Source organism: Bos grunniens, chromosome 2 (genome assembly GCF_055505025.1).
Source record: "Bos grunniens cultivar Pamir isolate PY7600 chromosome 2, Bosgru_T2T1.0, whole genome shotgun sequence".
Lineage (NCBI taxonomy): Eukaryota > Metazoa > Chordata > Mammalia > Artiodactyla > Bovidae > Bos > Bos grunniens.
Window position 1 is genome coordinate 33,288,004 of NC_141166.1, and position 25,900 is coordinate 33,313,903.

Below are 25,900 nucleotides of genomic sequence, written 5' to 3' on the forward strand. Positions count from 1 at the left end.
CATCTTTTTTTTTTTTTTTTTTTTTAAACATTCTCCTTTTATTTATTTACTCGTTTATTTTCTTTGAGGTGAGCCTCGAGCAGCATGCTGGATCTTAGTTCCTTCATCAGGGATGGAAACTGTGCCCACTGCAGTGGAAGCTCAGAGCATTAGCCACTAGCCTGCCAAGGGAGTCCTCTCCTGATTCTTCAGTGCACTTTTTCTACCCATTGTGGACAGAGAAATTTTGGAGACATCTTAGCATATTCTGGCACTGATCAAGACACCATGCCTGATATCTATTTTCAGTTCTACATTGTTTTTAGTTTTCTGTTCCTCTGCTTATTGCTTTAGAATGTGGAGCTCAATTTGAAATCAAAAACAGCAAGAAAATTACTAGGTCAATACGTGTTGAACCAGAAAATTCATCTCAAGTGAAAAGCACAGCAACATATTTCAGTTCTACAATTTTCCCAGATTTCTCATTATTTCTTTTTACAGGTGAAAACTTGGGGTAATCAGTTTAACAGTAAATCAAATGTTGTGATCCACATACTGTTTAACTGACTCACAGCTCGGGACACACACAAATGCAACAGACTTAGAGCCAACCTTGTATGTAAGCAGTTAGCTGCTGTTATATCAGAGGTCCCTGGTGTTCAATGACTATATCAAACACTGGTGTTCTAATGCTGGCTGGAATTCACATTTTGTTTGTTTTATTTTATCTGAGTTTTTTATTTGATACCTGTTATGGACTGAATGTTTCTGTACCCCTCGCTACCCAAATTCATGTGTTAAAGCTCTAACCCCCAACGTAGCTGTATTTGGAGATGAAGAAGTGACGAAGTGTATATGTGTTAGTTGCTCAGTCATGTCTGACTCTGTGACCCCACAGATGTAGCTGGCCAGGCTCCTCTGTCCATAGAATTCTCCAGGCAAGAACACTGGAGTGGGCTGCCATTCCCTTCTCCAATGAAGAAACGCAGTCATAAGGGTGGGGCTCTGATCCTGTAAGATTAATTAGCATGTTCTGGGAAAAATGCATTTATAAGGAAAAACATAACTTTTCCTTATCAAAAGAGACATGAGAAAGCCCACCCTCCTTTAGTTCTCTCTCTTTCTTCATGTGCACACCCCAAGGAAATAAAGACCCAATAAAGATACAGTGAGAAGATGGTTGACTGCAAACCAGGAATACACCCCTCACCAGAAACCAACCATGCTAGCACCATGATCTCAGACTTGCAGCCTCCAAGCCCATGAGAAAATAAGTTGCTATTTTTTAAGCCAACCAGTCTATGATATTTTGTTATGGAAGCCCAAGCAGACTAAGAGAGTGCATCATGCTATTGACCCAAAATGCTTTTTAAAATTCTGAATTGGTCATTGTCCTGGATATCTTCTACATGCTCCTGTAGATTCACTCTCCACCATTCTCCCTCCTCCAGTTATGCTAATTTGGATATTCCATCTGTTTTCTATTAGCAAAACTGATGATATGATTATCAATATTTAAGAATTGAGAGATTTTGCATGAAAATAAATCTGGATTTTCAGATTCTCATGAGAAATTAGAAGATCTGGCAACAGTGTTGGCAATAATACACTGGCAATTCCCTTTTCCACTGGGCGTTAGCTCTCAAGTTGGCCATGCTTCACTCAATTACTTTACCAGGCTGGTCTCTGCGGCCATCTGAGAATACTACCCCTATTTCTCATGAGATGATGTGATGAGCTAAAAGGTCCAGATGCTTGGAAATCTCTTTTACTGGCTGCTGTAGGTGTTGCTGGTAACAGCTCACGATTGCAACCTCTTCTGGAGTAGTGTTCTATCCTTGGGACAATACTTGAAGCCACTTGGCTTGGGAGTGCCTAGGAATTTGCCTCCTTCCCAAGACAAGACCAGCAATAAATTCTAAGATGGACACCTCCATCCTGCAAGGAGCAATCATTTACCCTGATCAGGATCAATATGTCTTCCAGAGATGGACTTGCTTTTACTATCTACGGTGCCTCGGCCAGCATCAGTCTAGTTCATTAAGTAATCCTGCGTAACATTACTTGGAATCAAGGGATGTACTTTACAGTCAAAGAGGTGCAATGGTGAACACATTGGTGAACACATAGACCTGGGGTCTACAGATCATGCCATACACTGCACCATCCAGAAGCTACAGGTAGGACAAGAAGTAGAATGACTTTTTAAAGACATAGCTGAAACACCAGCCTGGAGATGACATTTTGTGAGAATGGGGCACTATCCTTTAGGACACAGCAAAAGAATTTAACCTATAACCTATTTTTGGCTACTGCATTGATTCTGTGTCCCTAGGAGCTAGAAAATATCGGTCCAGCACTTAAGGGATAGAAGTAGGAATGACCCCATTTGCCATCACACCCAGTAATCAACAAACAACTTTAGTCTCTGCTTCCTGGAGGGGAATTGCTTCCACCAGGAGGACATCATAAGGTTCACTCTAAACCTAAAGCACTGGATGCTACATGGACACTTCTTGTGCCAGAAGGTCAGTAGGCGACCAAAGAATATCACACACCAGTGAGGGAAGTTAACCCTGAACATTGCGAGGAGGTAAGGCTATCACTACAGAATGGGGCATAAGGGAATGTGTGTGTAGGGGAGTCACTGAATCATCTCTTTTACTGTGGTCAGCGGCCATGACCCTGAGCTAGTTAGTCTTGATGTCCAGAGGAGCAAGACCCTCAGGAAGGAAGGCTTGGATCTTCTAGCTTTCCCCCCTGCACAAGGATCCTCATCTCAGGCCCTTTTCTAGTTAACCCTGAGGGCTTGTGCTTAGTCCTTCAGTTGTGTCTGACTCTTTGGGACCCCATGGACTGTAGCCTGCCAGGCTCCTCTGTCCATGGGGATTCTCCAAGCAAGAATATTGGAGTGGGTTGCCATTTCCTCCGCCAGGGAATGTTCCCAACCCAGGATTGAACCCAGGTCTTCCACATTGCAGGTGGCTTTTTCACCATCTGAGTCATCAAGGAAGCTAATCAAAAATATCCTTTTACCCTGAATTATTATCCTTCTCTCTGATACTCTGTTAAAGCCTCCCATCTCTCAGCTAACACTTTAAGGAAGATTATGGCAGTTTTCTGAGACTGGGATCTTACAGGTATCTAGAGGAAAGAGATGTTCACTTTATGCTATTGAGCATTTTGCCCATGAGCCCTGAAGCATCTGCGTAGTTTGAAGACCCTGAAGGCCTATCACGCTTTAGGAACAGAGTTACTTCTAATGCCTGCAAAATTAAGAAGGTGATTACGCTAATAATGTAGAATTCTGAACAAATACCAAAAATCTGAGGTTATGTGTTTTAAATTATTCAAATCACTTCTTTTACTTTTTAATTTTATCTATTTATTTATTTTTGGCCAGGCCACAAGATCTCAGTTCCCTATCTAGGGACTGAACTCAGGCAGTGAAAGCATTGAGTTCTAACCACTGGACTGCCAGGGAAGTCCCTCAAATCACTTTTTAAGTTCTCTACTTCGTATGGCTTATATATATCTGAAATAAGAATCTTTTGAAATTTGTAGTAATGCTCTGCATGCTGGTTTTATTTTATGCTATTTTTTTTTACTCTCAGAGCTTGACAGACCTGGAGAATATGAATTTAATTACCAAGAAAGAATTTTCCAAGTCAAAACTATTGGTTTAATTCTTTTCTATGCCAACTTACAAATAACTTCCAAATTGTGGTATTTTTTTTCTCTTTACTTTCACATTTTAGTCATGTCCCAAATCTTAATTATTTCATTGAGTGAAAGAAAATTCTGGAATACAGAAAGAAACTCTTTTCTTAAATATATCTTGTTATGTTTGTACCTAGAATTGCTGGGACATTCGGAAATGACACTTTCTGCCATTACAAATGACTTTGTATAAACACAAAGTACACAGTAAAGAAAACAGTGACATTTACAATTATGGAGAGGGTATTCTGATTCTAAAAATGATGCTTTATTTTACTGGTAATAAAAGTAATAGGTTCTGGTGTTTTTCTCCTTAACAGTTGCCCAAACTCCTCAGTTTTTATATCAGACTGACATTTATTTTCCTCTTAGGTTTCCTCTGGAAAAATGCAAGCATTCCAAAAGTGTTTCTACTTTTTCTTAAAATCATAGCACGTTAGTTAGAAAATAAAGATGTTCATTGCTTAATAGACACTATTTTGAAAGTTTGCAAATTGTGTTTTTTAAATTATACAAAATCTCTTTTAAAGTTTAATTGAAAGCATTAGATATACTGTCTCCAAGATTTTTGCTTAATTTCAGAGGTTTTTCTCAGTTAAATCATGATACTCCTCAATTTCATACATTTTGTTCTATGTTATTAGCCTTGGAATCATTGTGAACTCGATTGTTCTAGGATGTGATTTTTTTAAATCACCCTTCTCTGTGTGATATTACCCAGCTTCAGAATATTTTTCCAAAATACTCTCTCTCTCTCTCTTATTCTTCCCCTTCCCTTCCCTCTCCTTTTTCCTTCCTGATCAATTTTAGCTGAGCACTATTAGGTGAAGCCAGAGAAGGCAATGGCAACCCACTCCAGTACTCCTGCCTGGAAAATCCCATGGACGGAGGGACCTGGTGGGCTGCAGTCCATGGAGTCACTAGGAGTTGGACACGACTGAGCGACTTCACTTTATTTTTTCACTTTCATGCATTGGAGAAGGAAATGGCAACCCACTCCAGTGTTCTTGCCTGGAGAATCCCAGGGACGGGGAAGCCTGGTGGGCTGCCGTCTATGGGGTCGCACAGAGTCGGACACAACTGAAGCGACTTAGCAGCAGCAGCAGCATTAGGTGAAGCCGAACAAGGCAGTTGTGTGTTCTAGGGCAGGTGGCAGCCACGGTGGCTCAGAGCAGCTTGCTAAAGCCTAAGAAGGAGACGAGGATATCCCCATGTACAACTACCCACAACAGGGTGCTGGAGCCTGAGTGCGGGGAGAGGCACCTATGCAAATACAGAGCCCTCTAGGGCATTTTAGAGGAGCCTGAGCAGTGTGACCAGTGTGTTCTCATGAGGAATGGTAGTCCAGAGGGGGGAAGTAAACCCTAAGCTGAGTCAGAAGGATGTCCATGAAGAGGTCAACTCCATATGGAGCCCCAAGGGAGGAGAGTGCCTACATGATCTGGAGGGTGGGAATGACTGACTCATAGTGATGGAGTCTGGTCAAGTTGGATATGGTGCTCACAGCTGAAGAAGCTGGAGGGATTAGCATCACTGACTTCGTTTAGAGTATCAAAGTCTGAGTTGGTGTCCATACAAGACTAACCCATTACAGGGTGTTGGAATCCAAACAGGTAAGGAGGAGGGCACCCATATGGAGAATGGGTGGTTTTCTAGAGCTAGGTGATAGAATCCAAGTGAGTTGAAGAAGTTATCTGCTTGTGTTATATTTATTACTTCCCTGGTGGCTCAGACGGTAAAGCGTCTGCCTATAATGAGGGAAACACATTGGGTTCAATCCCTGGATCAGGAAGATCTCCTGGAGAAGGAAATGGCAACCTGCTCCAGTATTCTTGCCTGGAAAATCCCATGGATGGAGATTATATTTCTCCATCCATAGTAAGCTTATATTTACACTAAAGAAGTCTGGCAGATACTACCTGAAGTGAAGGATTAATGTAAGTAGCACTAGAAGTTAGATAAATAAAAATTACACCCCTCCTGATAGAATGCAATGAAAAGCAAATGACTTCTTTTTCATGATATTAATGCTACAACTCAAAACCTGAAAATCTAATCATGAGAAAACATCAGACAAACTTATTTTGACGGACTTTGTATGAAATAATTAGTTTATAGTCATCAAAAGCATCTAAGAACACCATTTGTTCTCACAAATAGTACACAAGGTTCTCTTTTCTCCACATTCTAGCCAACAGTTATCATTTAGCTTTTCATTGATAGCCATTCTAACAGTGAGGTGGTCTCCTTGTGATTTTGATTTGCATTGCCCTGATGATTAGTGACGTTGAAGATCTCTTCATGAACATGTTGGTCATTTGTACATCTGTAGGAAAATATCTATTCAGTTTCTCTGGTCATTCTTAAAATAGATTTGCTTTCTTGTTATCAAGTTTCACTTTCACTTGTAAACAAATGCTCAGGGCTTCCCCAGTGGCTCGGATGGCAATGAATCTGCCTGCAATGTGAGAGACCCAGATTGGATCCCTGGGTGGGGAAGATCCCCTGGAGCAAGGAATGGCAACCCACTCCAGTATTCTTGCCTGGAGAATTCCATGGACAGAGAAGCCTGGCAGGTACAGTCCATAGGATTGCAAAGAGTCAGACATGAGTGAGTGACTTTCACTTTCACCTTTTTGTGCATTCCTTACATATTTTCAACATTTAACTCCTTGTCATACAGATGATTTGCAGATATTTTCCCCTATTTCATAGGTTGCCTTTTTATTTTTATTTCTTTTGCTGTACAGAAATAGTTTGGGTTTTATGTAATTCTATTTGTTTATTTTTGCTTTTGTGCTTTTGCTGTCATATTAAAAAAATTGTTGCTAAAGCCAATATTAAGGAACTGTTTCCCTATTTTCTTCTACAAGTTATAATTTCAGGTCTTGAATTTAAGTCTTGAGTCCATTAGTTTTTGTTAATTTTTGTGACAAAAGTCTAATTTCATTCTTTTGTAGGTGATTGTCTAGTTTTACCAACAACATTTATTGAAGAGACTATCCTTTTCCCATGGAGTGTTCTTGGCATCCTTTTCAAATATAAAATTATCATATAAATGGGAGTTTCTATGCTGGAGCAAACTGGAACAAACTGTGGAAAATTCTTAAAGAGATGGGAATACCAGACCACTTTACCTGCCTCCTGAGAAATCTGTATGCAAGTCAAGAAGCAACAGTTAGAACCAAACATGAAACAATGGACTGGTTCCAAATTGGGAAAGGAGTACATAAAGGCTGTATATTGTCACCCTGCTTATTTAACTTATATGCAGAGTACATCATGCAAAATGCCAGGCTGGATAAAGCTCAAGATGGAATCTAGATTGCCAAGAGAAATATCAATAACCTCAGATATGCAGATGATACCACCCTTATGGCAGAAAGCGAAGAGGAACTAAAGAGACTCCTGACAAAGGTAAAAGAGTAGAATGAAAAAGCTGGCTTAAAACTCAACGTTCAAAAAATTAAGATCATGGTGTTTGGTCCCATCATTTCATGGCAAATATGGGGAAACAGTGGAAACAGTGACAGACTTCATTTTCTTGGGCTCTAAAATCACTGCAGATGGTGATTGCGGCCATGAAATTAAAAGATGCTTGCTCTTTGGAAGAAAATCTATGACAAACCTAGACAGCATATTAAAAAGCAGAGATATTACTTTACCAACAAAAGTCCATCTAGTCAAAGCTACGGTTTTTCCAGTAGTCATGTATAAACGTGAGAGTTGGACCATAAAGAAAGCCTGAGTGCCAAAGAATTGATGCTTTTGAACTGTGATGTTGGAGAAGACTTTTGAGAGTCCCTTGGACTTCAAGGAGATCAAACCAGTCAATCCTAAAAGAAATCAACCCTGAATATCCTTTGGAAGGACTGTTGCTGAAGTTGAAGCTCCAATAATTTGGCCACCTGATGCAAAGAGCCAACTCATTGGAAAAAACCCTAATGCTGGGGAAGATTGAAGGCAGGAGGAGAAGGGGACGGGATGACGGAGGATGAGATGGTTAGCTAGCATCACCAACTCAATGGACATGAATCTGAGCAAACTCCAGGAGACAGATGAGGACAGAGGAGCCTGGCGTGCTGCAGTCCATTGGGTTGCATAGAGTTAGACAAGACTTAGCAACTGAACAACAACCACAGTGGATATATGACAACTAGATCCAACGTGGAATTCTGACTTGGATTTTCTGTACAGAAGAATGTTATTGGGGCAAAACTTAAATGGTGTCTGAGAATTGGAGTATCATAGTAAAGCGATATTAGTTCCTCATTTGATGATTACATTACAGTTATATAAGAGAACATTCTTATTTGTAGGAAATACACAATGAAACACCATGGCACCAATTTTCTCCCAAATGGTACAGAGCAGGAAAAAAAAAATTCTTTATAATTGTTTCCGAGTCAGAAAAGCTTTTAAAATTTATCTTCCGTAAATCTTAATACAAAAAATTCATTTTCTTATAACTAGAACATTCTGATTAAATTGCCAAAATAATGTGTTTTTTTTTTCCTCTCCAGGACACTCTGTAATAAATATATCCTGCCTCTAGCCACTTTTCTCAGTCTTTTCTGTTACTGCCTCAGTCTGAGCCAGGGGCCTCCTGCTGTTGAACCTAAGCCTACATATTTCCACCTCTGCACACTTGTGATCTGTTCTTCACATAGTGACTAGAGTGACCTTTCAAAATTAGCCAGATCTTACACCCCTCTGCTTTCACAATTTATCTGGCTTCCTGTGACTGTCAGAATAAAACCTTAAGTGTCTACCACAGCCTTTCCATCCCTCCCTGAGGCATCAGGACAGTTTCCTGGCTCTCCTTCTCTCATTCACTGCTCTCATTATTCTTCTCTCATTCACCACTGTTGCCTTAGAGTATTTTGAGTTACTCTGCTTGGAAGCCTGATTACTCCACTTCAAAAGGGTATCTCTGAGTTTTTCAACCTGAAGAGGCTTTTTCTGTTCCAATTCTTAGTTTCTATCTTATCAACTTATCCAGATTTTCTCCATTGAATGTAAGAATTGCTGGAATCAACTTCTTTCCTTGTTTCCTGTTGACCATCCATAACTAGGCAGAGATCTTGCTCCCCAACTCAGTGCTATGTTTCAATGCCTAGAACTAAACCTGGTCCTCATTGTGAATTAATGAATGAATGAATTACACAATATAGGCTCTGTGGGAATAACTTTTGAATCATGAAAATGTTTTTTCAGTTCAAAAAATCAAATCAAATTAAAAAAGAAAATGAACAGTTGACAATTATGAAAGTCAGAGCTTATAATTTAAATAATTTTTGAACATGGTACTCTGGCCGTATACTCTTAGTGAAATTAGTTTTTACACCTTTTTAGTGAAATGTATTCTAAAAACAAGCAAAACTGTTAAACAGTACATTTTTTGTTGGTAAACATATGATGTGGTAACTGAAACTATTTTGTGTGTAATATGTGGGTGTGCTCAGTGTGTCTGACTCTTCATGACCCCACAGACTGTAGCCTGCCAGGCTTCTCTGTCCATGGGATTTTTCAGGCAAGAATACTGGAGTGGGTTGCCATTTCCTCCTCCAGGGAACCTCGCTGACCCAGGGATCAAACCCACATTTTCTGCATTGTCAGGTGGATTCTTTACCTCAGACCCACTTGGGAAGTGTAATATAGAAGAAAGCAATTAATAAATTGTTCACAACCAAGCTTCTCATTGTGAGAAAAGTAAGTTACAAATATGGATGGGGGAAGGGGAGGAAAAGCCATATAAATTTATAATTTAAGATAATATAAATAATACATATACACACATATTTGTATTTATATTCATATATGTTCTACTGCTGCTACTGCTGCTAAGTTGCATCAGTCGTGTCCAACTCTGTGGGACCCCGTAGACGGAAGCCCACCAGGCTCCTCTGTCCCTGGGATTCTCCAGGCAAGAACACTGGAGTGGGTTGCCATTTCCTTCTCCAATGCATGAAAGCGAAAAATGAAAGTGAAGTCGCTCAGTTGTGTCTGACTCTTGGCGACTCCATGGACTGTAGCCTCCCAGGCTCCTCCGTCCATGGGATTTCCCAGGCAAGAGTACTGGAGTGGGGTGCCATTGCCTTCTCCGATATATGTTCTAGGTCCTCTTAAAAGGTCTAAAGTCAATGACAACCCTAATTGTTGCACACTTAAAAATAGTTACAATAGTAAACTTTATGTTATGTGCTTTAAAATAAATAAACAAATTTTTTAAAAGGAAATAAAAAACTGTTTTTGGTAACTGTCTTGTGTCAAAGAATACATTGGAACCCAAGTCTTGGTTTCTAATATCATTCCTGATAAAACAAATGAACACTTCTTGAAGAAATGGTTAATAACAGGCCCAGGGTAGGAAAAGTACAATATAATTGTTGAGGAAAAAAGCAACAAAATGCTCAAACACTAATACATATGTTTCAAATGAACATAGGCACTAGCTTGGAAGAGTTTGCATTGTCCAAATTTGGTGCAGTTTGAAGATCAAAAAAAGAGGGAAAAGGATATCTTTACAACCCAGTGATCTTGAGGTTAACCAGATAAGTTGGCATTATGTTGCTTTTTAAAGAAAAGTAATGGGAGCTACACATTATCTACACAGTATTCTTGATAAAAATGTTTAACTTGATTCTAATCATAAGAAAACAATCAGATAAATTTATATTGTAAGATAAATGGCTCAGTATCTTCAAAAATATCAATATCTCAAAAAACAAAGAAAGATAGGAAGACTCTTTCAGCTTAAAAGAACTAAAGTAATATGGCAACCAAATGTAACGTCTGGTCCTAGATAGAGGAATACAATTATTCTTAAAGATACAATTTTTCTGCAAGTTATTGTCAAAAGATTTTTCCAAAATACACATATACATAATATATGTATTATCTATAAACAGAGACACACATCAAGGGAGCATTCTGCCCAAAGAAGGGCCCAGTAAAGGATAAAAATGGTAGAGACCTAATAGGCACTAAAGAGATCAAGAAGAGATGGAAAGAATACATGGAAAAACTGTATAAAAAAATATCTTAATGAACCAGATTACTTATGATGGTGTGGTTAGTCACCCAGAGCCAGACATTCTGGAGTACAAAGTCAAGTGGGCCTTATAAAGTACTGCTGTTAATAAAGCTAGTGGATGTGATGAAATTCCAGAACTATTCAAATCCCTAAAGGATGATGACATCAAGGTTTTGCATTCATTTTGTCAGCAAATCTGGGAGACCCAACCGTGGCTACAGGACTGGAAGAGGTCAGTCCTCATCCCAATTCCCAAGATGGGTAATACCAAAGAACGTGCTAACCATTAGACAATTGTACTCTTCTCCCATGCTAGTAAGGTCATGCTTAAAATCTTTCATGCTAGGCTTTAGCATTATGTGAACCAAGAACTTCCGGATGTTCTCATTGGGTTTAGAAAAGGAAAAGGAACTAAAGATAAATTTCCAACATTCGCTGGAGAGAAAGCAAGGGAATTTCTGAAAAACATCTATCTCTGTTTCATCAATTACGCTAAAGCCTTTGACTGTGTGGATCATGACAAACTGTGGAAAGCTCTTGGAGAGATGGGCATACCAAACCATCTTACCTGTCTCCTGAGAAACCTGTATGCAGTTCAAGAAGCAACAGTTAGAATCCTGTACGGAACAACTGATTGGTTCAAGATTGGGAAAAGAGTACAATAGGACTGTCTGCTGTCACCCAGTTTGTTTAACCTGTATGCTGAGTACATTGTGAGAAATGCTGGGCTGGATGAGTTACAAGCTGCAATCAAGATAAGCAGGAGAAACTTCAACAACTTCAGATATACGGATGATACCTCTCTAATGGCAGAAAGCGAAGAGGAACAAAAGAGCCTCTTGATGAGGGTGAAGGTGGAGAGTGAAAGAGCCAGCTTAAAACTAAATATTAAAAAAACCTAAGATTATGGCATCTGGCCCCATTACTGCATGACAAATAGAAGAGGAAAATGTGGAACTAGTGACAGATTTCCTCTTCTTGGGCTCCAAAATCACTGCAGATGATGACCGCAGCCATGGAATCAGAAGACAATTGCTTCTTGGCAAAAAAGCTATGACAAACTTAGACAGTGTGTTGAAAATCAAGGACATTATTCTGCTGACAAAATTCATATAGTCAATGCTATGGTCTTCCCAGTGGTCAGGTATGGTTGTAAGAGCTGGAGTGTAAAGAAGGCAGAGAGCCAAAGAATTGATACCTTTGAACTGTGGTGCTGGAGAAGACTCCTGAAAGTCCCTTGGACAACAAGGAGATCAAACCAGTCAATCTTAAGGGAGATCAACTCTGAATATTCACTGGAGGGACTGATGCTGAAGCTGAAGCTCCAGTATTTTGGTCCTGTGATATAAACAGACGACTCGTTGGAAAAATCCCCGATTCTGGGAAAGATTGAGAGCAGAAGGAGAAGAGGGTGTCAGAGAATGAGATGGCTGGATGGCATCACCGATGCAATGAACATGAACTTGGGCAAACTCTGGGAAATGGTAAGCGACAGGGAGGCCTGGTGAGCTACAGTCCGTGGGGTCACAAGGAGTCGGATATGACTGGGGAACTGAATAATAACAGTATGTGCATATATAGAGAGAATATAACAAAATGTTAACATTCAGTGAATTTAGGTAAATGATAAGTAAATGGTTTGCAATTTTTAAAATAAAAGTTGGAGTAAGGAAGGCTGACGACAATCAAAGACTACAGACTCTGCTCCTGGCTTCAAATTCAGGTGCTAAATACTAAGTGTGAAATCAGCATTTTAAGATCTCTTTTCTCACCTGGAAAAAGAAAGCAATAATGAACCTGTCTCATAGGATTTTTTTCTTGAGTTGTAAATGTGAAAAATGCATGCTCAGCAAACGGCACAGTTGCTTGACTTATAATTAGTACTCAATAAATGTTAATACTGATTATTGTCATTATCCCAAAATCTGTGATAGCTCTTCATGATGTAAGACTATCATTTATCTGGTAATCAAATGATGTATATTTGTAAAAATACAGCTTTTAGAATTTGGTTTTTTATCTTTTATCCTGGTTTTAAGAAAATAAATATAGAAGATTATTCACACTTGGATGAAAAAAGCATCTTAGGATGTCTTCTTCTAAGACAAAACTGAATCCCTAATTTTGTTTTAATCTGTTGCTAACTGACTAATCTTTTCATCCATGAAAATGACAGAGCTGTTCATTCATTTAGCCATATGTCATGACTGACCCCTAATAGTTGCACAGGAACTGTGAAATAATGAAGGAATGAAAGAATGAACAAAACGGGTAAACTCACTCCGCAAGTCAGATCATGACTACACCCCTGAAGGCTGGGCGAGCTCTGAGCTTCTGCTTTCTTCTCTAGATGACTGCATCAGTGGTCCCTCCCATGTGCTAGGTAGATTTAGGGCCAAAAGGGCCCCTCTAGCCCTTTTCCGCTAGTACTTTTGCCTGGAAAGTCCCATGGACAGAGGAGCCTGGTGGGCTGCAGTCCATGGGGTCGCTAAGAGTCAGACAAGACTGTGTGACTTCACTTTCACTTTTCACTTTCATGCATTGGAGAAGGAAATGGCAACCCACTCCAGTGTTCTTGCTTGGAGAATCCCAGGGGCGGGGGAGCCTGGTGGGCTGCCGTCTCGGGTCACAGAGTTGGACACGACTGAAGTGACTTAGCAGCAGCAGCAGCCCTTTCCTGAATTTCCTTATTGCTCATTTGCTGTTTCTGTGGGCTATGAATGGTTTCTCCCACCTATACTCAGGCAGAGTAATGGGGACAAGAGATTTGTGATTTAAATAGTGCCAAGAAAATACACTAACTTCTCCTCTGGTGGCTTCTAGCTAAAGAGTCATTCATTTCTGTGTGGTTTCCGGAAGGAGGATCCCTTGATAGTCCCTGTTACTCATAAACAGGTTTATACAATTAGTTTAACAGATTGAATGATTTAACAGATTAGTCACTTAACTGGGTTTTGAGAAAACAGGACAGTTAAGAATTGGCAGAGTAAAAGGAGAAGATCAAATTCTGGAGTGTGGGATGTTTACCCTAAAAAAAACAGGTAGTTCTGGTAGCCAAGCCAAAAGGTGGGGCTCTCAACAGCAAGAAAGCAACAAGGTTGGATGGGAGGGACTGAGGAAAAGACAAATGAAGGTGCAAAGGACAAACCTCTTACTCTCCTAATCCTAGTGCTGGTCATGAATATTTCAACAGAGTATAAAGATTTCTGAAAGGTCTCTTGCCTCTTTTTGCTCTTGTTTCTCATTACATATCAAAAATGTTTTATGCACTCTGATAAAAGATTAATCAAAAATGGTAAAAGTATGTAACACTGATTTTTCCTATTCCATTAGCATCATGGATTTTTGACTAAAGTGTGTAATAGCCTAAAACCAAAACTTTATGCCATTTACCCAATAGATTTGAGCAACTGACTTATCTTATGAAAACACTGAGAGATGACTGCTGAGTTTAAATCACATAGACCCTAACACCAAAGTAATCAAAGTCAAGAAAGTAGAAAGGGGTTTTCATTCAAAGGGCAAAAAATCTGTCCCAGCAGCAAACACATGTGTAGTCAAATCATCCAATGAATGGGTCCATCACAGCGTCTGCAGGTTTTATCCTTTGAATTTTTAAATAGTGTTTCTGATTTTTCAAAGTTTTCTCTATCATGGAATTCTTCCAACTTAATGTTATGTCCAGGAATTGGCAGAAAGGGAGTGCTTTAGGGATGGATTCCCAGCCATTAGATTTTCTCCAATACTGCTCACCTCCTTCAAACTATGAAAGGGCATTCTACTGATACACTAACAGCACTGCAGAACTCATGAAAGACAACAAAATAAATGGCGCTCTGATTCACACTTACCTCCATTACTTTCAAAAGTAGAAAGGAGCAGTGACATAACTCAGGTGAAATGGCAGATTAGCTAAAAATTAAACTGAAATATAATTTTGTCTTACACTTGACTTGGATGAAGTAAACAATAACACCCACCACTTCGAACATGATGAAAATGCAATGTGGGCAGGGTTCATAGTTTGAAAATGTGGATTTTGGATCACACAGAACTAAATGCAAATTCTAGCTTCGTCACTACTGACTGAATGGCAAATTAACACCTACAAGTCTTTGTTGTATCAATCATCAATGGCAGTTACATGACCTCATTCTAGAACTAAAGACGTAATACATATTAATCATCAAGTAGCGTATGAGTAGGCAACAGATAGTCACTGTTCCCCAGAGTTACCTCTGCCCAAATTTCCTTTTGACCTTGCCCACCAGACTCAGCCCCAAATTCACCTGCTCCATAGAACCACAGTCTATGACTATTCACTGCCTTCCTCTCATCTCACTTTCTGCCACATTTACAACTTTGTTAGAGTGGATCACTGACAGATATGAATTAAGGATATAATAATCATTTGGATACATTTAAAATAATGACAAATATAAGATTTCATTTTTAAAGCCAGATTAAGACAAGAGGTGAACGAGTCATTGCTGCTTTGCTTTCTATCTGAATTCTCTCAGACTTGAATTACACCAAAAATCCAGCTTCAGGCCATAGAAATTAAAAACAGTTTCACACAGATGCTCCCTCTTCATGGCCCCTGCCTGGAGCCCACCCTCAACCCAGAAGCAAGGTTTGTCTGTACAACAGATGGGAACCTTGGACCTGGACCTATTTTTCTTCCTACCACTTTATATCTGCTCCCCACCTCCTCCTGAAAGCTGTCAGACTGCAACTGTATTTTGACTCCATTTTTTCTGAAATTCTTGGGAAATGCCTTAGTCATTTCTTCTTTGACTATTGCAGTTTCCTCTCATATATTCTTTCAAAATCTTTGCTTGTGAAATTGTCTTATCTTCCAAACTGTAACCTGCCTACCTACTGTAACAGAGGCTTCCCATTCTTCCTTGTTTTGTATTTTATTGAAAGCCAAGTAAAATTCAGAAAAAACCTCTGTTACTAAATTTTGATTTACACAAGGATGTCTTTGTAATATTCACTATTTATTGAGGTCCTTCAACACATCTTCTTTTTATATCACTCAGTACAGATTTGATTTGGGAGGTGGTCTTCTACTGGACTTGCCACAAATTCAAAATATTTATTCCAGCCTCAGAGGTTTGAAAAGCATGAAATCTTGCCTTAAATATTTATCTCCTCGAATGGTGATGCACTCTGAAAATTTCCTAATGTTCTTGTGAATTCAGGACATCTTAAGATCTGTTTCAATGAGGCAATTGTCCTACCCCACATTTGCTTAACTTCATGCATGCAATCTAATATCCTATTTAAGAAGATATTGTCTGTGGGCGAGATAGAAGACAAGAAGAAAATTGATTTATTGAATTTTCAGTCAGTATACAAAGACTTCCTGTCCAAGCTCTTCACCACAAACACAAATAACTCTAAGCTCTCAAATCCATGTTAGTAAATCTAAAACTCCTATTCCTGCCAACACATAGAATGCCTGTCTTTTCCTAGCCTCAGAAACAACTGTTTAACTGCTTGTGTAATTGTTACCAAGTTACTATCTTTACCTTATCAGTAAACATTGTCTTCTCTGTCATCTGGCTTAGTTATCAGATTTTTCTTAGTTTCGGTTTCTATATCTCCTCTCACCCCAGAAGACTACATTTCTTCCCATGTGCAGAGGAAGGTCCCAATGGCCCATAACCATTTTCAGTCAGTAAATGTTATGACCTATGGGTGGTGGAGAAATTAAAGAGAGAATACACAACTCATGTTGGTTTTCCAGGGTTGTTTGAAAGACTTTCATTCACAGATCATCATCCATTAAAAAAAAAAAAAAAGCAGATTCACGTTTTACTTCTATCCAGAGAAATCCACAAAAGAGTGGCACACCTGAAAGGCTGTTTGGTCACAAGTCAAATCTGCTTGGCGGAACACCTATCCTGTGACTTTGCGTTTAGAGAACCTATTTGAAATCAGTGCTTCATTATTTTTCATCTATGTGTGTGTGTGTGTGTTCAGTCATTCAGTTATGTCTGACTCTTTCGTGACCTGAGGGACTGTAGTCCATCCGGCTCCTCTGTTCACGGGATTCTCCAGGCAAGAATACTGGGGTGGGTCACCATTTCCTACTTCAGGGGATCTTCCCAACCCAGGGATGGAATCCTCGTCTCTTTCTTTTCCTGCATTGACAGGCAGATTCTTTACCACTGCACCACTTGGACAGTGGCTTATTACTGAAATATAAGAGGGCTCTTGTCTATGGCTTATTACTGAAATATAAGAGGGCTCTCCTAAATGATGATTATTTAGAACCCTCGGAGAACCCTACTTTCAGCTCCTAGATGAAGACTTCCTGTTTACTTGCTGTGTCGCAAGACATCTCAAATAAAAGGATTTTCATTATATGCCATGTAATGTTTTTTTTTTCTGTTTTGATTTGTTTTGTTTTTTATTTAGCTGTGTCAAGTCTTAGTTGCGACAACAAGACTTAATTTTCAAGTCTTGGTTGCCATACGTGGGCTCTCTAGTTGCAGTGAACGGGCTCCACCAGCATGTGAAATCCAAGTTCCCATACCAGGGATCAAACCCATGTCCCCTGCATTGCAAGGCGGATTCTTAACCACTGGACCATCAGGGAAGTCCCCATAAAGTGTTTTAAATTAGACCTTTCTAAACAATATCCTATAACTTTTATAAAAGTCTTATGCAAGCATTTTCACATGATACAAACAGAAAACTAATTTTATTTGAAAACAAGTTTATGTAGTCCTAACAGTTTCTTTCCAGTGACATAACCTTCACCTTCTCAGGAAAAGGAAGAGAATAGATATTTGATGCAACAGACACCTCACTCTTATTCGCTAAGTTGTGTCCGACTCTTGCAACCCATGGACTGTAGCCTGCCAGGCTCCTCTGTCCATGGGATTCTCCAGGCAAGAATACTGGAGTGGGTTGCCATTTTCTTCTCCAGGGGGATCTTCCCAACCCAGGAATCAAACCCAGGTCTCCTGCATTGCAGGCACTCTTTACTGACTGAGCTATGAGGGAAGCCCCCAGACACCTCATTAGCTGCTTTCTATACATTATCCCAACCTTTCTTCACAGCAATCTTATAAATGATATTGTTAACTCCATTCTGCATATGAGAAACAAAGGCTCAGAAATATTAACTAGCTCAAGTGGCTGAGCTGAGATTTCATCTAATTCTAATGCTCAAGCTGCCTTCTTGGGACATGTCCCTTTCGAAGAAAGTTTCTTCTTTCCTTTTGGAAAAAAAATCTACCTAGAACAGAAAAGGGAAACGGGAAACCAATTCATCATGACTTTGGAAGGAGGGCAAAGCTATCATTCTCCAAAGCTCAAAAGAATAAAAAAATGTAGTAATAAATTGCTTTTAGTGAAATATATAAGGGAAATCATAAGAGCAACAAGTCGATGATTTTGTTTAAATAATATGAACGTCAAACATATAAATGTTTATCACAGTCCCTTTTTTATTAGAGCTCTACATGGATGAACTTTTTTAAATGATTATACACATCTGCTCCACATCTGTAGTCTGTCTACAACTTTACTGCTGGTGGCCACAGTGAAATCACACCATCTCTCTCCACTGTTAGACCAATCTGAGAGGCCTGCCCACTGAGCATAGTGTTAGGGAACAAAATGGAAGGAAAATGAGTGTTTGGGCATATGGCATGGAGGCCTAGGGCAGTCTGTAGTAGAGAAATTGCGAATCCAGAGAGTACCTAACATTTCAGATGGTTGAGGTATCCTAGGCAACAGAGCTATAGAAATACCCTGAATAAGTACATTTATAGATAGTGATGTTAAGATTTCAAGTTAGAAGGCCCAATCTGTCTATAAACTGTTCTATAGTTGATTGTTTTCATTGTTTTTTAAGATTTATTTATTTTTATTTTTTGGTTGTGGTGAGTCATCGTTGCTAAACATGGGCTTTCTGTAGTTGCGGCGAGTGGTGGCTGCTCTTCGTTGCAGTGCTCAGGCTTCTCACTGCAGTGGCTTCTCTCGTTGAGGAGCACAGACTCTAGGCACATAGGCTTCCCTAGCCGTGGCACATGGGCTTAGTTGCTCTGCAGTGTTGGATCTTCCTGGACCAAGGATCGAATCCATGCCCTCTGCATTGGCAGGCAGATTCTTAACCACTGCGCCACAAGGGAAGCCCCCTGTTTTTATTATTGTTTTCAACTTTAGTCTACTACCTGTGAGATGATAATTTTGTTGTTGTTGTTTAGCTTCTAAGTCGTGTCCGACTCTTTGCGACCCCACGGACTGTAGCCCTCCAGGCTCCTCTGTCCGTGGGATTTCCCAGGCAAGAATACTGGAGTGGGTTGCCATTTCCTTCTCCAGGGGATCTTCCCAACCCAGGGATCAAATCCATTTCTCCTGCATTGCAGGTGGATTTTTTACCACTGAGCCACCAGGGAAGGTCAAGACAATAGTCATCATTGTGTTTGTTCAGATTCAACAGTGAGTTAAATCACCAATCCACAGAATTAGAGAGGCGCAACTCACTGGATTGAGCAAAATACTTCTTCTATTATTTCTCTAAGACTGTTAAATCTACATTACTTAAAATGAAAGACTTAAGTATACACTTATGAGTCAGTGTAAATTATATCTAGTGTGCAAGACAAAACAATGGCCCCTAAAGATGTTCATGTCTTAATACCTGGAACTGGTGAATGTTATCAGGTTGCATTGGCAAGAGGAGTTAAAATTCCTGATCAGCTGACCTAGAGATGGCGATTAACCAGGTGGCCCAATGTAATCTCAAGGGTCCTCATCAGAGAAAAAGGGAGACAGAAGAGAGAGGGTCAGAGTGGGTTGCAGTGAGAAAGACTCGATTGACACTAGCTGATTTTGAAGATGGAAAGGAGCCATAAGGCAGTCTCTAAAAGCTAGAAAAGGAAAAAAATCTACAGATTCTTACTAGAGTCTCCAGAAGATAACACAGCCAGTTTTTAGCCCAGTGAGACCCATTTCAGATGTCTGACCTCCAGAGCTGTAAAGTATTAAATTTGCATTATTGCAAGTAACTAAGTTTGCAGGTTTTTTTTTTTTTTTTTAACAGTAGCAGAAGGAAACTAACATACCTACTACAATCTTCCCTCTGATTCCAGGCAGGATTGGTTCCAGGAGCTCCAGAGCATTCCAAAATTCGAGCATGCTCAGATCAGATCAGTTGCTCAGTCGTGTCCGACTCTTTGCGACCCCGTGAATCACAGCACGCCAGGCCTCCCTGTCCATCACCAACTCCCGGAGTTCACTCAGACTCACGTCCATTGAGTCAGTGATGCCATCCAGCCATCTCATCCTCTGTCGTCCCCTTCTCCTCCTGCCCCCAATCCCTCCCAGCATCAGAGTCTTTTCCAATGAGTCAACTCTTCGCATGAGGTGGCCAAAGTACTGGAATTTCAGTTTTAGCATCATTCCTTCCAAAGAAATCCCAGGGCTGATCTCCTTCAGAATGGACTGGTTGGATCTCCTTGCAGTCCAAGGGACTCTCAAGAGTCTTCTCCAACACCACAGTTCAAAAGCATCAATTCTTCACCGCTCAGCCTTCTTCACAGTCCAACTCTCACATCCATACATGACCACAGGAAAAACCATAGTCTTGACTAGACGAACCTTTGTTGGCAAAGTGATGTCTCTGCTTTTGAATATGCTATCTAGTTTGGTCATAACTTTCCTTCCAAGGAGTAAGCGTCTTTTAATTTCATGGCTGCAGTCACCATCTGTAGTGATTTTGGAGCCCAGAAAAATGAAGTCTGACACTATTTCCACTGTTCCCCTATCTCTTTCCCATGAAGTGATGGGACTGGATGCCATGATATTCGTTTTCTGAATGTTGAGCTTTAAGCCAACTTTTTCACTCTGCACTTTCACTTTCATCAAGAGGCTTTTGAGTTCCTCTTCACTTTCTGCCATAAGGGTGGTGTCATCTGCATATCTGAGGTTACTGATATTTCTCCTGGCAATCTTGATTCCAGCTTGTGTTTCTTCCAGTCTAGCGTTTCTCATGATGTACTCTGCATACAAGTTAAATAAACAGGGTGACAATATGCAGCCTTGACGTACTCTTTTTCCTATTTGGAACCAGTCTGTTGTTCCACGTCCAGTTCTAACTGTTGCTTCCTGACCTACATACAAATTTCTTAAGAGGCAGATCAGGTGGTCTGGTATTCCCATCTCTTTCAGAATTTTCCACAGTTTATTGTGATTCACACAGTCAAAGGCTTTGGCATAGTCAATAAAGCAGAAATAGATGTTTTTCTGGAACTCTTGCTTTTTCTATGATCCAGCGGATGTTGGCAATTTGATCTCTGGTTCCTCTGCCTTTTCTAAAACCAGCTTGAACATCAGGAAGTTCACGGTTCACATATTGCTGAAGCTTGGCTTGGAGAATTTTGAGCATTACTTTACTAGCATGTGAGATGAGTGCAATTGTGTGGTAGTCTGAGCATTCTTTGGCATTGGCTTTCTTTGGGATTGGAATGAAAACTGACCTTTTCCAGTCCCGTGGCCACTGCTGAGTTTTCCAAATTTGCTGGCATATTGAGTGCAGCACTTTCACAGCATCATCTTTCAGGATTTGGAATAGCTCAACTGGAATTCCATCACCTCCACTAGCTTTGTTCGTAGTGATGCTTTCTAAGGCCCACTTGACTTCACATTCCAGGATGTCTGGCTCTAGGTCAGTGATCACACCATCGTGATTATCTTGGTCATGAAGATCTTTTTTGTACAGTTCTTCTGTGTATTCTTGCCATCTCTTCTTAATATCTTCTGCTTCTGTTAGGTCCATACCATTTCTGTCCTTTATCGAGCTCATCTTTGCATGAAATGTTCCTTTGGTATCTCTGATTTTCTTGAAGAGATCCCTAGTCTTTCCCATTCTGTTGTTTTCCTCTATTTCTTTGCACTGATTGCTGAAGAAGGCTTTCTTATCTCTTCTTGCTATTCTTTGTAACTCTGCATTCAGATGTTTATATCTTTCCTGCTCAAGTCCCTTATATAAAATGGGAGAGTACACGAAGAACCTACTGTACAGCACATGGAACTTTGCTCAGCGTTATGTGGCAGCCTGGATGGGAGGGGAATTTGGGGGAGATACATGTACATGTATGGCTGAATCCCTTTGCTGCTAACCTGAAAACTATCACAACATTGTTAATCAGTCATGCCCCAATACAAAATAAAAAGTGAAAAAATAAATAAATAAAATGGGGTACGCAGTTGGTAAAGAATCTGCCTGCAATGCAGGAGACACTGGTTTGATCCCTTGGTTGGGAAGATCCCCTAGAGAAGGGAAAAGCTACCCACTCCAGTATTCTGGCCCGGAGAATTTCATGGACTGCATAGTCCATGGGGTTGCAAAGAGTCGGACACGACTGAGCGACTTTCACAGAACGGTATTCTGAAACAAAATGTTAATGAGTATAAATGTTTAAGAATACTGACTAATAAATATATTTTAGGTACTGACGAAAGTATTGCTGATTCCCAAAGGAAGTTTAGTGCATTTAAGTGCCATTAAAGATTTTAAAACAGGTAAGAGAGACAGTAACTGTGAAATAGGATGTAGACCATTGGTAACTGTTGAATAGTGGATGACGGGTACATGGGGCTCATTATACCATTCTATATACTTTTCTGAATGTTTAAACACCTTTATAACCAAGTTTAAAAACATTTTTACATCCTCCACCAAATTAAATAACTTTAAAAAGGAGCCCTATAAGCAAAGCCAGTACTATATTAAACAAATACTCCCTATTTCTTTTCTTAGAATGAAATATGAAAGGCAAAACTCTAAACCTTTTCTCTTGTGATTTAATATGAAGCCTTTGGCATTGTTATACTTCCACTGGAGATGATAAATACCACATTTTCCTAGCAGATGACTTGTTTTCTGACTAAGTTTGAAAAGCAAAACTCTCTGTGCCTACTCACAGAGAATTATGTGAACATTTTTGGTTCTATTAGCATAAAGAAATACTCCTAGCAATGAGATTAGACCATGTGAAACCAGAACACAATGGATCTGTATGATAAAAATCAGAAGAACATAAAAATATTGCATTGCATGATGAAAAAGTATAATACTATTTTTGATAAGTGTAATAATTAATCCCACTTTTGCTAGCATTATGTGAAAATTGATATTCCAAGTCATGTGATCATTCTATCAGTTTGAAATATAGATAAACAGAAACTAAGTTTCTATGAGATTAGTACAAAAAAGAAATAGAAAATTTCCAAAGAATTGGGTGAGTTTTATGACTTTCTGGAGATAATCAAATAACCAACATGACAAGCTACTATAAAGTAGACATTTTTGTTTTTTTAATTATTGAATTGATTAGCCACTTATGGCCTGGGAAAAGGAGAAATATTTAAATCATATTGGTTCACACAGAAAATTTTGCTTAGAAGCAAGTGAAGGCAATGGCACCCCACTCCAGTACTCTTGCCTGGAAAATCCCACGGATGGAGAGGCCTGGTAGGCTGCAGTCCATGGGGTCGCTAGGAGTCAGACATGACTGAGCGACTTCACTTTCACTTTTCACTTTCATGCACTGGAGAAGGAAATGGCAACCCACTCCAGTGTTCTTGCCTGGAGAATCCCAGGGACGGTGGAGCCTGGTGGGCTGCCATCTATCGGGTCGCACAGAGTCGGACACGACTGAAGCGACTTAGCAGCAGCACCAGCAAGCCTACTTGTAAATCCATTAGAAGAATCAACCAATTGGAATGAAAAAGGAAAAAGAAGGTCTGTGCTTCTTCTTTGGGCCAGTAGAATTCTGAAGGTCTTGGTGCCTACATAATTTTATTGTCTATTGTATATTTTTATATCTCTGCTGTTTCCCGATACTCCCTTTCCTTATATAAAGGTCGCAGCAGTATATTTCAGAGAAAATAGAGCATCATTCTAAAAAGTTTACATCTAAAATCCTTATGGAAATCATGTCTCCTTGTTCTGTGGACAGTAGATCATAGATTCTGATTCTTGACCTTTGTCTATACTTATTCCTTAAAATAAGTCTCTATTCTTATAGATTTATACATCATCATGCATCATTAGGAACCGTAATATAAATTTTCTCTTCCAATTCCCAGAAAATATAAGACCTAATTAAAAAAAAAATTCTATATTTAAATGGCTCCAGAAAGGTTTCTACAAATTCAACTGTTACCATTTTATCTTTTTATCACCACCGCCTAGAAGCATTTCCCGGTATTTGATCTATGCAGTGTGAGAACTTGGCCTCTGGTTGTCTTTGATGAAGATGGAAAACAGCTGGTAACCATTATATATTTATATACCTTCAAACACTGCAAGACTGTTATTAGGTTACCTTTCTTCCCTTTTCCAAGATAAGCAAGTCCCATGTCTTTAACTCTTTCTTATAAGTTCTATTTTCCAACCCTTTCATCAACATCCATCTTCCATCCATCACCAACATCTCTGAATCCTCTCAAAATGTCAGAGTTCTCTTAAGCTGTGGGGCCCCAAACTGGAAAGCACTTTCTTATAAATTTCTGACCAGTGCTGAGGAAGAGAAAGTACCATCTATTTATCCATCTGTCTATTTAAAGTTAAGTGATCGTGGAGGGGCTGCCACCATAGGCTGGGTGTATTTTGGCACTCAAGTAGCAGGAATATCAAAGGCGAGAAAGCCTGCCTGTTTTTGCCTTAAGCTCTTGGCTTCAGTGAAGACCACTCCTAAAAGGGACCTTAAGACTAGTCTAAAACCAAATAACAGACAATGTCTGGTCTAAATCAAAGACAGAGGTTTTCTGCTGACTCAGAATCATTATCTTTGAAACCACTTGTTCTTACATGGTTAAAGTCTGATTATCTAATTCCTCTAGGGGTTGGGGTTGTTGGGCAGGGGATTGTGTGTGTGTGAGACAGGGAGAGACAGAGAGAAGGAGAGACTGAAATAGTTCTTCCTTGTTCGTTTATCTTTGCCAGTCTTAAAATGCAGATGGTTTCCTTAGGAACACATATCAGGCATATTTGTTTTATTTCATAAAAGTAGCCAAATTGTCTAGCCAAATTTCCCATGTTTTAAAGCAGGAACTTTATTCCATTCTCCTTTTAATTTTTCTGCCCATTGTCTCTGATGCTCACCTCCTTTGAATTGTCTTTTCAACTCATTCACTTCGTTTTCCCCTCTGTCCCTTTATATTCCTGTTCAGTTTCCCTCTCTCTTGTTCATCGTATCTAATATCCACATAGAACAACTGTGAATGAAAGGATCTGGTAAAAATATGAGGGTGGGGTGGGGGAGGAGAGCTTTAGTTGAAGATAGAGAGTTGCCACAGTCTACGTTTGAAAACGTCAAATAAGGATGCTAGTATTCAGTGCACATAATTAGGAAGTAACAGAGAAGACAGGAAATGGAGTTTGTGACATCAAAAAAATGTCACAGAATCCCAGACTCAATCTTCCAACAGTTCAAAATTTGAGACGCTTATATTTCTAAGATGAGTCGAGTTGTACTTCATAAAAAATAAAGTTTGGAATTAAGCAGTCCATTTAAAAAGAAAAAGAAAGAAATTCTCTCCACAGCCTGGGGGAGAAAAATCTCCTAGATTCTCCACTTCAAAAAGAAGCTCTATTTATTAGTGTGGCGAAAGTGAGAATTAAGCCCAAGAGTCAGAAGAAGAGAGAGAGGCACCTCAGCTCTGACAAACCACGGGCAGGCTGGGTACTCACAGCCAACCTGTTTGGCAAACTGGTGTCTGAAAATATTATGTCTCAAGTATAGGAAGCACTGCAGGCGGAGAGTTTGTGGTGTTATCAGACAAAAATCTCTGTGTACCTGGACTCCGTGTCCAAGTCTCTTCAAACTCCAGGCTTCGCACCAAGTTATGTCAACATATGACTCAGAAGAGGCGGAAAGGGGGAAAACAGGCACAAAGAAGGCAAAGCTGAGGAGAAAAAGAGCAAATAAACACATAAGCCAAAGTAAGCCCGTTTGGTTCTGAGGAGAACTGCAAACACATTTTTTTTTAAACCAGTCAAAGGTAACAGGGAGAAATGAATGTGCATCTTCTCCTGACTAGACCTTTCTTCTCATCTCAGGGGAACAAAGAGATAATCAAAAAATGTGTAAGATATAGAAAGAGAATTAACATTGCCCTTTAATGCAAACCATT

The 25,900-nt window shown here is 39.7% G+C and overlaps 1 long non-coding RNA gene across 2 annotated transcripts; it reads left to right on the forward strand.

The window, feature by feature from the left end:
• The first annotated feature begins 6,108 nt into the window (after positions 1-6,108).
• Positions 6,109-8,253, forward strand: LOC147377891 (uncharacterized). Of its 2 annotated transcripts, none has more exons than XR_015142372.1 (2): positions 6,109-6,310; positions 6,660-8,253. It is a non-coding gene; the product is annotated as an uncharacterized LOC147377891 (long non-coding RNA). The 2 variants fall into 2 exon arrangements; XR_015142373.1 differs by having other exon boundaries at positions 6,109-6,275.
• Positions 8,254-25,900: the final 17,647 nt, after the last annotated feature.